The 14,329-nt window shown below is 48.2% G+C and overlaps 1 long non-coding RNA gene across 3 annotated transcripts; it reads right to left on the bottom strand.

Annotated features, from left to right (window-relative positions):
- Positions 1 to 504: 504 nt before the first annotated feature.
- Positions 505 to 2,246, bottom strand: LOC111768680 (uncharacterized). Of its 3 annotated transcripts, none has more exons than XR_002801153.2 (3): positions 2,013 to 2,246; positions 1,663 to 1,800; positions 505 to 1,505 (listed from the first exon to the last, which is right to left on the bottom strand). It is a non-coding gene; the product is annotated as an uncharacterized lncRNA (long non-coding RNA). The 3 variants fall into 3 exon arrangements; XR_011427968.1 differs by having other exon boundaries at positions 1,766 to 1,800; positions 2,013 to 2,244; XR_011427967.1 differs by lacking the exon at positions 2,013 to 2,246 and having other exon boundaries at positions 1,338 to 1,505; positions 1,766 to 1,901.
- Positions 2,247 to 14,329: the final 12,083 nt, after the last annotated feature.

Here is a 14,329-nt window from a genome sequence, read left to right as displayed (position 1 = left end):
ACACACACACACACACACACTGTCTGACACACTTCTTAGCTGGACGTACTTTCTGCACAGCACTTACCGCCATCTCCTATGGTAGTATCTATAGATTTATTTATTTGTCTCTTTTCTGATTCCCTCCCCAGAACATGAGCTTCCCCAGGATAGGGACGCCGTTTTACTCACTGTTCTCTCCCCCATACCTGGCATCTCGTGAGCGTTGATAGGAATTTTTTGAAAGAATGATGACAAATAAATAAGTGAATGACAGCCTGCAGGGCTCGCCAAGCCTGCTCTGCGAGCCCCGTCTCGTCGCATGCCCACCCACCTGGGCTTGTCTTTTCCACATTTCTCCCCCTCAAGAACCTTGCAAGGAGGTGATGTCTGGCTGAAGGCCAGCTTTAAGGATTTGATTCTGAATCACCATGAAATAATGCCTGTTACCATCTTCTACCCTTCTAACTTGACTTGACAGATACCAGGAGAATGACAAGTGGTGAATTAGGAGCGGAGAGTCAATTTTAGAGAACATAGAACTCAGTTTTTAAAATGGAATCATACAGTGTTTGAGGTGGGGAGGACCACAGACCTGGGCTGAGTTTGAAACAGTGAGACAATATCTAATCGCAAATGGATTGCATGGCCCTGGTGACACTGATAGGCCCGTGTTGTCCTCTTGGTCGAGTTCTACATATAACCAGGGCACCAAGAAATGCTTTTGCTAGGAGGAGAAGGAGCTGCTGGTGGCAGCAAGGACACAGAGGAGAGACCCGGGGACCCTTAGGCAAGCACATAAGATTAGCTTTCCACTTCAGACCTGCTCTGGAGCACTCAGACTTGTGGTCCCCGACACTGACTTTTTGAATCCGATGCTTAAAACTGCTCACATCACGTCAGCGTGTTTTAAGAGCTCTGAGCCACTCCCTCCTCCAAATTAGGCCAAACCTAAAAAAGACCAACTTTGAGTAAAAATTCTATGAAAAACTGAAGATTGAATGGCAATTTCATTTGATTTTTTCAAGGCAATGAAGCCAACTCCCACCAAATGCATCAGCACTGTGACACTGTCACATTCTCTTTTGTGATGCCTTAGAATTCTACCGTCTGAATCAGACTCTCCAGAATGGAGGCAACGCTAAAGGTCACGGGGCAGAGCTTCTTAAGCCATGGCTTGCAATCATTTTTCAGGTCATGAAATCAATTTAGCAGACCAAAACGAGGATTCGAATTTGAAACAGAGTAGAATTAAGTAGAAAATATCACAGTGCCTCACACATCATAAAGGGAAGCATTGCCTCAAGAAACTTCTCCTTCAGTTATATATAAATATGTATGTGTCTACTGCACTACAATATGAGCTATGTTTTTTACTATGAGCCTTGCCAAAAAGATTTGAAAGCTACTCCGCTGGTCCATTTTCCATATAGGGCTCAACACTCCTCTAACCAGCTGATGCTTAATCAGTCCTTAATTCCTGGATGCATTCAGTGCCCGTGGTGTGGAAGGCTCTGTGTTGAGTCCTGGGGAAACAAAGATGAATAGAACACTGTGTTAGGCAGGGTCCTAGCAGGAACCAGGTGGCACACTCTAATTGGGTGCTATGCGGAGAGCTTAATAAAGGAGCTATTTATCTGGTGTGGGCAGGGTATAGGGAAACCTAAAGAGATAGTTCCGAACCCTGGGCTGTGAAGAGCAGAGCAGGGTTGGGAGGGGCGAGTGAAGGGAGCTGTTTCCAGAACCCAAAGCCATGTAGAGAGAACTGTCTGGCAGGAGCTGTCACCTTCAGTCCAGGGAGGCAGCCAGTTCACAGTCACCCTGCAGAGAAAGAGCCAGAGGGATAATCATCTCAGTCTCCCCCTCATCTCTCCCTTTCATCTCTTGCTGAGGAGCCCCAGTGGCCAAACCAGGCCCAGGGTCCCGTGATACCATCCACATGGGCAAGCAGGGTGAAAAGGGTGGAGAGCGACTATAGCGGGCAGACAGAAGATGACCAGGATAAACAAAATCCCTGCTCTCTAGGAGCTTACATCCGATGGATGAGAAGACATATAATCCAAAAAACACAGTAAAGTAACCCAAGCTGGGAGAGAGATATTAATGAGGACTTCTGGAAGCCCTTAGGAGGAAGCACTTGACTCTTCAGGGAATGTTAGAGAAGGCTCGCAAGAGAGGAGACATAGGTGTCTGTCACCCCAGCATCCTTTCCTTTGGGAACCACCTCCCCGGCATCCCTCCCTGCAGAAGATCCTGGTGGGTCCCACACTCGGTGCCCCGCCCCTCTCTGCTGCAGCGACCAATCAGAGTGAGCCCCTATCCCCTGGCCACAGTGATTGGCTCAGGGAAGGCCCAGAGCAGCTCAGACCCTCGGCGTCTTCCCTGAGGATCTTCTGCTAAGGATGAAACCTGTTTCTTGCCTCTGAATTCAGGACGCTGAAAGGATGTAAAGTCAGAGCTACTGGCTGCCGTCTCTGCCCTCCCCACAATGTGTAAGTGTTCGACTTGGGAAAAACATTGAGACAAGGCAACGAATCTTCTTACTGGGCAGTTTTGTATATTCAGGATTCTCTTATATTCAGGCATCTATTGCATTCATGATCATTCTTTCTCTTTTTGTGGGTTAGCTGGAGTTGAGCTTCTGTCCTAGCATGGTCTCGATGTTGAGTGTCCTAGCTCACCGAGGAAACCGTAGGTGCAAAAGTGTGGAGGTGAGAAAGTGTGTGGCATATTGAGGGACCTGCTAGGTTTGGCCGGAGCTGGGGGATGCCTGAGGGGAGGGACGAGGATAGGATAAGCCTGTAACAATGGGCTTGAGTCAGTGGGCTGAAGGTTCCAGTATTCATTAAGGACTCTGAGCAGGGAATGGTATAAACAGATGTGCATTTTAGGATGCTCACCCTGAGAGCTGTGGGGAGCATGAGTGGAGATGAGCAGCCCTGGAGGAAGGGGGCTGCCCCAGAGCCTGGGAGAGACCTGGGGTCACCAGAACTCAGCTGGGGACACTTGGGAATGGAGAGCAGTGCCGGGATCCAAGAGAGATTGAGGGAGGTGAAAGAGTCTAGAATTAGCACCAAGATTCTGGTTTGGGTGAGAAGATGGATGTGGCATAAATGGAATCTTACTTCAATTGTTTCCCACATCTCATAACTTTGAGTGTCTTCTCCTTCCTGGTCACCATTTCCTGAATGCAATCTGTGTTTACCCATCTCATATATGAGACATAGGGTCCGTAACAGAACTTAAGACTCCAGATGTGGTTTGACTGATAAAGGAAAGGACCACCACACACTTTTATAAATGCAGCCCATGGGTCCTGAGGATCTTCTTGGAAGTCATTTCACAATGATGACTCACATACAATACATTATTGTCCAAAACCCTTAAGGCTTTTTTCACATAGGCTCCGGATCATTTTTTTAACCGGGTAGGGAATATTTTTTACAAGTAATTCTTTTTAACCTATCTGAAATGGAAGCCTCTACCATTAAACTTAGCATGTCTTTCCTATATCTGAAAACTATACATCTCTAATCATTTGAATTCAATTTAATTCAACAAGCGAGTATAATGTGAAGATTCTGGAACAGACACTGTGGGAAATTCACGAAAAGGATGTGTTCTTACCATTTTCAAGTAGCTTAGATTCCAGTGATATATCTGTAATGAGGCATATATATATATATATATATAAAATGATTAAAGATCTTTGGGACAATCTCTAGTTGTGAGTGTTGGTATGGAGTGTTCACTATGATTGTTCAAGCTTCTGGAAATATTCACCACGAGCATCACTATAGCATCTTCACAGCTCAGAAAGTCTGAAAGCTTTCACCAGGTGAACTTCTGATTGCTTGTTATCTATTTACCTTGTGGATAATTCAGATTAGTTGCTGGACTTTCACCTCTGTGACCTTCGCTCCAGAAAATGTCCCCTGGGTCTACGAGTTTGTATCAGCCTCTGCTTTCTCTTTTCTGGGGCTGATCTTTTGTTTATTTCCAAAATTCTCACTAACTTCTCAGATATGCCTTACAAGGGGTGGTAACAGAAAGCAGGCTTCCTAATATGACTTTTGAAGGTTTTATGTAAACTATCTTAAACTGACTCATCAACTCTCACCTCACTTCTCATTATCTGAGATTTTTTCTCCAGCGAGTCCTGCTGTAACCACACCATCAGCCTCTTTCCATTTCTCCCAGATCACCATTTATTCAATCCAACTGGCCAGGACGTGGGCCATGTCGTGTGTCCCAACACACCACATGGAGCCCCCTTTCTGAAGATCCATGGGGAGACCTGACACAGAGATGTCAGGCCAGGAGAAGCTGTGCAACTTTCAGCAGATCCATTCATTCTACCAATATCTGCTGAGCGCCTGCTGTGTGTCAAGCTCTCTGGGAGGGCTGGAGCCACCGAAAAGGAGTTGGGTGACTGGAGGGAAGACAGACCAGCAATTACAGGCAGGCTTTGGGAGCCCATGAGGAAGGACGTACAGGATTCTTGGGGAGCGGAGAGCAGTGCCCTCTTGCCCAGCCTCAGGATCAGGGAAGCTTCCAAGAGGAAGAGACAGATGAGCTGAGCCCGGAAAGAGATGAGAGCGAGCGGGAAAATGGCCAGCCCAAGAAAGGGAGAAGTTGGGCTTCTTTATGCCGTAGAATGTGGTGGGAGCAGAGGAGGCTGTGAGACAGTTGAAGGCTCTTGGCTTTTATCCAAGGGCAATAGGTAGCCACTGAAAAATTTTAACCAGAAGTGATGTGATCAGACAGATTGTATTTCCTCCTTTCTTCGACAGAGTAGAAGCTCAGAACTGAATTTGCAGCCCACTGCCTGCCACTATAGAGGGCCCTCCATGTGCAATCTGGAGGTTAATTCACCTCTTCTTCATCTTATTATCTCTTCATCCCCGTGTCCTCATTCATTAACTTTTGTTGTACTCTCTGCATCTCTGCAAGCCCCACCGTATACAAAGAAATACACCATGTTAGTGCAGTTACTCTCATAACACCCTTGGAGTTAAACGTTGGTATTACCATTTTAGAGAGAAGCTTGAAGAAATTCAGGAGCTTGCCTATGGTCTTGGCATCATTTCATGGTCGTGGGATGGTGCCCGCCTCCAGCACAGCGGTTCACACACGAGAGGCCCCAGCCCCGGCTGCTGACCGACTGACTGACCCTCCCCGCTGGGAGTACCAGATTCCCTTACCTGACACCATCCACTCCATCACACTGTCCTCTCCCCACCTGCTTTTGCATCCCACCTGCTATAGACTAAGCTTCTCTCCTGCCCTCCACATATACACGTTTTTAAAGAAGATCCATCATTTAACTTTTAAGTACATCAGGCAACTAAAACCAGCCTAACAGTTGGTTGCTTTTAGAACTAGACTTTTAGGACCAGAAGAAACCTGAGTGATGATTGTGATCTGACTGAGTCGTTCTACAGTAAATTAACTCCGGCTCAGAGAGAATGGGTGGCTCCCCAAGGTCACACAGCTGGTTAAACAGCAAGTTTTGGATCAAGTGGTTCCTAGATACCTTAAAGATGTCCTGTATGGTATCTGCAGTGTCACTTTCTTCTTTTAGAAATACAACGAATAAAAGTTTAATTAGGCTTGCTCATAAAACTAAGTGATTGATATATTCAGAAGGTCTGGTGAGAATTTGTTTTAAAAGATTTTAAACCACAACCCCATGATTTTTTTCTAGCCACCATTTTGCCTCAGATGCTCAGAAACGGAGTGAGAAAACCTCCTTACATGCTCAGGGGCAGAGCTGTCCTCAGCCTCTCCCCGCTCACTCACCACTCTCTCCCTGGGCCACCTCATCCATTCATAACGCTTCAACACCACTTGAAACCTCAGGTGTCCCCAGTAGTCATAACGACAGTAGCTAAGATTCACTGGGCACTTGCAGGCACCAGGCATTGTTCCAGGCACAGAACATAGGTACACAGGTCATCTCACTTAATCCTCACCATGACCTCAATCCATACTACACAGGGGAGGGAACCGCGACCTTGAGAGGTACACCAACTTACCAAGGTCACCGGTGGTAGCACTGGCGGCCCCCCCCACCTCCTGGCTCTGCAGCAGGTCCCCTTTACCAGGACAGGACTGTCTGTAAAGCTCAGCCCAGGCCCAGGGTCCTCTCTCCCAAGCTCCAAATCCCAGCAAACAACTGCCTCCTGGGCTCCCCAGCGGGCTGTCTCAGAACCAACTCAAGACTGAGTCAGCCTCTTGCCTCCACACCTGCACTTGCCTGGTACTGCACCCATCATTGCTGGCCCTCCCTCCTTGGTGTCCTTACCCATCACCTGCTACCAGTCCATTTATTCCTAGCTATTTTTCAGATCCACTCTCTCTTCCTAGGGTCACCCCCACTGTATGTGGCTACAGTTTCCCAGGTAGTCTCTGTGTCACAGTGTCAACCACGGCCCCTGCCCAGCCCCTCGCTTCCCCACCCACCCTCCATACCCACCAGCCTCAGCTCTCTGTGGCCCCAAGCATGACCATGATGCTTGCTGTAGCCTGCCTTGTGGCTGGCCTCTTCTGCGGCCAGCAGCCTGGCTCTGGCTGCAAGCCCTGGTTCCTGGGCCAGGCTGTCCTGTTTGACACATCTCTGCTTTTTCACTCGCTCTTCCTTCCACGGGCTCCCCTCCTCCTCCCTTCCGCTCCCCTCCAGCGAAGCTGGCCATTACCTCATTTGCTCCAAGGCTGCCCCTTAAACTGAGCTCACCCAGCGCTTTCTCTAGATAACAGTGATTTACTTTCCTGGCTCTCCTCCCAGGCCACAGGAGCTATATTAGGTGCTCACAGCTATAGAGTGTATAGAGTAGTGATGGAGAGGGGATCTCTTTGGATGGAGGTGGGTGGGTGGATTGGAGAAAGGACTGAATGGCACAAAGCCCTGCCCATCAGCACCGGGTATAAACCCATTCACTTTTACAGGGCCCTCAGCCCTGCCCGGCCCCCTGGGGGGTCCCTGCATGGACTCATTGTTGTCGCACCCATGGCAACCCCACCAATTCCCCCTTCATCCACCTCCGGCCCCCTCCTGCCTCCCAGCAGCCCCCATGTGGTCCCCACCCAGCCCTGGACATGGATCCCTCCCCTCAGAGCTCCACATGCTCAGCCCAAGGGCCCCCATTAACCAAACTGGGAAGAATGGTTGGAATCTGCTATGAATGGTGAGCAGTGGGGGCCCCCACCCTCCTAGAGAGAGCCACTAACAATTTGCTCTCTGATGTGAGCACTCAGTAAATATTTGTGGAGCAAAGGCATGAAAGTATTACAAATATTCAGTACAATTGAGACGCAATCCATCTCTGAAAGAAAAAGTTTGTAAAGACAAAGCGAAGCATCAGGATTTTCAGGCATTTGAAGTCAGCGATTCCAGGAGGCTGAGGTTTTAGTGAGATGGGTGTGTGTTCCTTGCCCGGAGTTGCCAGGACTCCTGCCTCTTCTAGGTGAGAAGGAAGAAGTGAGAGCTCAGACACCAGGAAGGGTCCACTGAGCCCAGGGACCCCCAAGCCCCATGACACACTCCCCACTCCTACGTCCCCATCCCATCCCGAATGGCAGCCTACATTGTCTGCGAGGATCAAGTTCCTTTGCCTGTAAGCGGCAGAGGCTGGCATGGACACTGTGTAACCACCAGGTTGCTGCTGTTAGTAGGGGAGGAGGCTCAAGGGAGGCTACTGATGCCAACTCCCCCTGGAGATTCTGCCGTTGGATGACAAGACCTGCAATTGCTTCAGAACTTTCCTTGGAGCAGTTTCCTTTTCCTTTTCCTTTTTAGTTGTCCTTATTGAATTCACAGTGTCAGGAGATAGATTTGAACTGAACTCTAATTTCTTGGAAAAATGATTTTTTTTTTTTATTTTTATTTTTTTTTTTTGCTGAGGAAGATTCACTCTGAGCTAACATCTGTGCCAGTCTTCCTCTATTTTGTGTGTGGGACACCACCACAGCATTGCTGCCAACAAGTGGTGTAGGTCTGCACCTGGGAACCAAACCCAGACCGATGAAGTGGAGCACGCCAAACTTAACCACTACGCCACAGGGCTGGCTGCAAGAAATGACTTTTTGAAACAAATGCAGTGGTCGTTCTTTCAGACACAAATTCACCATCCCCGAAAATGAATGTATCCAGCTGCGCTACATACTACGTGGTCCCCACAAGAGGTTTAGAAAACCTGAACAGCACATGGAGAAAGCACTGTGTCACGGTGATCCCACTCTGCAAAGACTACCACTGTTAACACTTCATGTAAGTGCGTCCAGCATTTTCCATGAATGTCTGTTTTAGCTTTCCCAGTTGTTTTCAGACTGTGATACTCTTTTGGATTTGTCTGCATTTGGTTTTGTCCTCTTTCCAATATATTGTGAATGATTTTTTCTGTTTTGCTTGTTTGATTAGTTTATTTTGCTATTGTTTAAAACACCAATAAACGTTTTGCACACATATCTTTATAAGAAGCATACAGTTATTTCCTGAAGAAACAAAATGTTAGCAGGAGGATTGCTGGACCAAAGTGTAGTCACACGTTTATGGCTTTGGGTACATGTCGCCAGACTGCCCTGCAGAAATGTGGAACCACACACAGAAGGAGTCTGTGTCCACACACCCCTATCCACTTTTTCATCATTTCCAATTTGATACACAGCCTAAAAAACAAACAAATAAATAAACAAACAAACACCTTCAGCCGACTCCTGGTAACTCAAAGGTATTTATGCAGCTCCCGGGTCTCACTGAGCTCTCGTCCAGTGAGGGGAAGGGAGAACGCTCCACGTGTGGGCCTCTTACCACCTCCCGAGTCAGGAGTCCCCTCTTCCCTGTCCCGCTGTATCCTGCACACTTGATCCAACAGCCTCTTCAACCCGTGAGAGCTGCTGAGTCCAGCAATTCTCCTGGAGACAAAGCATTTCCTCCTGCATCCAACGCGCCTCCCTGAGCCACCTCCCTGCGGCGGTCTCCGGCACCAGGTGTCCAGTCTCAAACGTGCCCCCGGCCCAGCAACCACGGCCTTTATAGTAAGAGCAGATGAGGATGCTGAGGAATGGTGGGCAGAAGCTCACAACCAAAGAGGGGACTCCGTGGCTGCATAAACATGGATGGGGAGAAAAAATGCTTCTTTGTTTCATGAACCTTTAATTGTCTTTGAGCGCTTCCTTCGGCAACAAATGCAGGCAACGAACCATAGTAGTTAGCAGTTCTGCGATTTTATTACCAGTAGAAATCATAGATATTTTCAGATCTGTTACGATGTTACAGATATTTCAAAATGCCATTAAGCTCATCGCTACTTCAAAATTACGGTAATTAATGAGACTTGCTACTAAATCTTATTTAACATGTTAGTAAATAAGCATTATCTAGTACTATAACATTAATTTATTTTTTTAATATTCTGATAACTATATTTTAATATAAATGTTCTTTTGTGATCCTGTATATTTGATTTAATATTTAAAACCTTGTTCTTAAAACAAAAAAGAATCTACCCCTTGACAAAGACTGTAAAAAAAAAAAACCTTGTTCTGAGAAGGGGTCACCAGACACCAAACATATTCAAGGCACAAAAAATGATGAACCTCAGAGAGGGAAGCTAAGATTTGGGTCCTGTGGGTAAGCTCAATGTTCCTTTTTATAATCTCAGAATTACAAAAGATTTCCCTAGTGGTGGAAGGATAGAGGCCCTTCCGAATCTTTCTCATTGCCCTTTTCCATTCATTCATTCATTCATTTAGCATCTACAAAGTGCCAGACAAACTGAAAAACTGGCACCAAGACAGCCCTGGTCAGAGAACTGCTGACCTGGCAGGTGAGAGGACAAGGGCTGGGCAGATGGAGGAGCTGGGGCTCAGAGGAAACACAGATTCCAGCTGCTCGTTGCTTTAAAATCCATGGCTGCTCCTCCCTGAGGTGGAAATGCCAGCAGAATAACTTGCCCTTCCCCCAGCATAACACTCATCACTGTGACTTCCATCCACTCTGTCCGTCAAATCCTACTCATGCCTCAAGATCCTACCTCCGCTCCCCCTTCCAAGCTGGAGTTAATCACTCCCTCCCTCCACACTCTCTCTTCATGGATTTTAGCACTGTCACTTTTTATTTGTGTTATTTATGAGTCTTACTGGCCTCCAGGATCCAAGCCCTCGGTGTGGTGTCTGGCAGCTTGGGGCGTGGTGGAGCCGATCCCGGAGCCCGGAGGTCTGGTTTAGAGCTCTGCCTCCTCCGGCTCTTAGCTGAGTGATGGGTGCAACTTACACACTGGTCCGTTGGCTGATTTGCACCAACCAGGCCCACAGGGGCAAAGCTGTGACACAGGCTCCACCAAGGCCTCTCTTTGAAGTTTCCTCCTACATTCCCCACCAATCAAAACAGGATTTCCAAGGAGAAGCACTCAGTCTTTCACCCGGAGGGCTGCTTCAGCACAGCTTGCCCTGTGGCCTGGCACCCGGCCCCTCGGCTGAGACGTCCTTTCCACTTAGTCCACCTCATCTTTTCAGACTCAGTGGAACTGCTTCCTCTTAGAAGCTTTTCCTGACCTCATCATCCACCCACTCCAACACGCTAGGCAGAAATGACTCTTTCCTCCTTCACTTCACACTGTACCCTGCACCCTTTATTCCAACAGCTGTCTGTGTCCCCTCCCTGGCTAGAAGATCCTAAAGGCAGGTACCAGGTCATATTTGTATTTGTGGCCCCAGCACCCAAAAGGCAGTACTTATTTGCTGAATGAAGAAGTGAGTGGAGGGACGAATGAATGAATAAACGCCCCTCCTCTCTTCTCCTCACCTCCCATCAACTCTTCTCTTTTCCTTTCAATCACTTTTGCTGCCAGGGCTGTCATGTCTACTAACTCTGTGACCATGAATAAGTGCCTTCATGCCCCTGGGACTCAGGGTTGCCCTCTGTGAGAGGAGGGAGGGACAGAACCAGAGGCTGTCTAGGGAACCCCCCGCTCCTATGTAACATGATTCTGCTGGGTAACTTGGTAGGTGTCAGTCCTGCTGGGATAGAAGACCTCCGAAAGCCACGCTCTCTGTCCCAGGACCAATGTCCTAACCCTCATATCTCATTGGTCACACAGTCCTCTCACTTCTACAGCTTTCATGGCTTTAAATCGCACCCACCCCGCTCTCCCTTAAACCACTGCTCGAATCCAGGCCTCCATTTTCTCCCACGGGGACTATCTTGGTTACTGCCTCTGATCTCCTCTCTCATCCAAGTCCATCCTGTCTTCTGCACAGCCCAGACCGCCAGTCCTGGAGCCCTGTCCCTGCGTGAGCTGATATGGGGCAGAGGCTTCTGCAGAGACCACAAGGATCCTGCAAGGGCTGGATTTGCCTTTGGAATAAAAATTCCTTGATGTCGATCGCTTCCTTCCACAACCTTCTCTGTGAATGTGTGATTCTATCTTCACTGCTTTTCTCAGACTCCTGGCCTCTAGCATCTGAAGTTTCTGTGCAGATCCCCACTTCTTAATCCACGGAGAACAAACAGGGTCAGTAGGAGGGACATTCAGTTTCCCAACACCAGCAAACGGATCTGTACCTGCATCCACCTTCACTTCTTGCCCTTTCTCTGAGAAGACCTGGTTCCCCGACGTGTGCTATGGTTCCGATTTCTTCTTGCTTCCTCAGGGACCGTCAGCAATCATCTCTATGACTGATAAGCATGTGCAAAGGTCTCCTATTTTAAATGATTTCCCTTGATCCTCTATCTAGTGGTTTCTCATCTCTTTTCTTTCTCTTACAGCCGAGTTCCTTAAAATGCTGATTTCCATTCATTAATCCCCTTCACCTCCCATGCCTCCTTCAGACTCCTCACAGTAAGTTTCTGCTCCTGTTCACTTAAGCGTGTTCTGTCCTTTACTTGCAGACCTCCGCGGACACATTTCTGTCTTTACTGTGTCCCGGTATCTCTCCAGTGCATTACAATGTCACCCACACTCTTCTCCTGGATTTCTGTGGCTCCTGTGGTTTGCCTCTCCCCCCTCTGACTATTCTTTGTCTCCTCTGGCGGCAGTTCTTCAGCTCCCCACCCCTCGCCCCCACCCGACCAAGCCAGGTTTTCCCAGGACCCGACCTCAGCCTCTCCTCCTGGGCCAGACTTTTCCAGAGCAGCACATTGCCTCCAAGGCTTCACTTCCACTCACAGAAATGACTCTCAACTGGCTTTCTTAGGCTGCGTTAGTCAAGGTAGGCTAGCTGCTGTAACAAATGCTCCACAATGTCTGGGACTTAGCACAGGTCAAAATTTCCTAAAACTCTCTTTGTAGTTCATTCTGAGTTGGGAGGGAGGATGGGAAGGGGATGCCCCGCTCTCCAGAGTCACTCAGAGAGCCCGGCTCCTTCAGTCTGCAGCTCTGCCCTCCCCACATCCTCACAGTCCTCCCACTCAGCTTGGGGATGCGAGACACTGTGATAAGGTCCTTCCGGGCCACGCCTGCAGTGCGCACATATCAGTTCTGTTCACATTCCACGGGCAGTACATGGCCTTACATTCCTGCAAGGGACGTTGGGAAAGGTAGTGCGGCTGTGTTCTGGAAGCACAGGCGTTGGTGAGCATGGGCATCTCTCCCAGGCCCAGAGCTGGAGGTCAGGCTGGCTGGAAGACGTCTCCACTTGGGTCTGTTACAGGCTCCTCACTCTTCATAGTCAGAACTAAACACCTTTAAGCTCCCAGACCGGTTCTATCTTTCCATTCCTGTCCTGGTGATGGCACTATCACCCACCTGATTACCTGAGCCAGAAGGATCCCACACTCCTCCCCCACCCCACCCTGACGCATCACTACTTCCTCGCGTGTTTCTTAGATTCCTCTCTCGCACCTAATCTGTTTCAACAGTTCAAGAACAGATTTCTCTGCGTACAGTCTCATTCCTCTTTAATTTTTCCTAAAACGGACTTTATATCGTATTCCTTCCCTCCAGCTCCTTAGCGTGATTACAGTCCTTCCAGGCCTGAGCCGTCCCTCTCCCGCCTCATACCCCACCAGCCTGTGCTCCAGTTGGGGGAAACCGGTGGTAGTTTCCATCCCTCTCTGCGTGTTCGCAAGATGCCTCCAGCACTCTTCCCCTCTCCTTCGTGGCAATCGCCATTTTATCCTAGAAGGCACAGGTCAAGTATCACTTTCTCAGGGAGCCTTCTATGACCTCCCCAGATGGAGTTGACCACCACCTCCATGTGGATTACTGTTGATCATTTTACAGAATGGTCTCGACCATGAGGACCAGTTAAACACGCCAGGGAATGTATCCTTCCCCTGTGGTATTAGTGAAATGTTCACATGCTCATGAACTCAATTTGAAACCATGGGAACTGGGCTCTAGTTCTTTCTTTATCTCACAACAAACTTACCACTCCTATAGAACTTTGAGAATTCAAAGTATGCAACAATAACTATCCCTTCTAAAATTCAAAGTATGCAACAATAATTGTTTCTTCTAAAATCCAAGTATGCAACAATAATTATTCCTGTGGGAGAAAAATAAACAGAATTCTAATCTGTTGACAAGGAAACAGAGAAAGGACCTGTATCAGTTAGGGATCCTCCAGTTTGCAAGTCACAGAAAATCTAACTTAAACCAGCTTTGGAGAAGAGAGCAATGTCCAGAGGCATATCTGGATTCACATCTAGATGAATGCAGAGTTCAAATGATGTCACAGAGATCCACCACTCGGCCCAGCTTCCTTTAAGCTGCCTCCATCTTCTGGATCCACATAACAGCTCCTACAGGAGCCCCAAGCTCTCTGCTCATGGCTGCGGCACTTTCAAGCATTTAATTTTCAAATTGCCGATCCCAGCAGAGAAAGAGAGGCCGGGACAAGACCCTGAATCTTTTGTGGGCTAAAGTTCACTCTGACTTGGGTCAGAGCGGCCAGGGGAGGGGCAGATGTCAAGCAGGGCCATTTCTGTAGCCACACTGGCGTTTGCCAAGGGAAAGAGGAGAAGGAACACGGGGCAGCCAACAGCAGGCGGTATTTCAACACCTCTTCCCAAAATAAGTACGGAAGGAGACCAAAAGTTCCTCTCTGAAGCTGTCTCTTCCCGCACTCAGCTACCCACATGCCAGACAGAATTAATTCTTCCCTCCACATTGTTCCACAACACTTCAGTGTATAATGATATTGAGGGAGATAGTCTTTTGCAACTCTGCCACTGACCTGGGGCACCTCAAAAGCTGACATGTTTTCATTGTTGTACCCACAGGACCTAGGGGGACTCCTTAAGCTTGGCACAGTCTGGGTGCTTAATAAATGCGGTGAGTTTGAGTGAGTGAATGAATAGTAGCTTCCTCCATAGGAACATTTCATCCTCCAGTGCTGACTTTTCTGG

This window comes from Equus caballus, chromosome 17, assembly GCF_041296265.1.
Source record: "Equus caballus isolate H_3958 breed thoroughbred chromosome 17, TB-T2T, whole genome shotgun sequence".
NCBI classification, from domain to species: Eukaryota; Metazoa; Chordata; class Mammalia; order Perissodactyla; family Equidae; genus Equus; species Equus caballus.
This window is presented reverse-complemented; position numbering and strand designations above follow the sequence as displayed.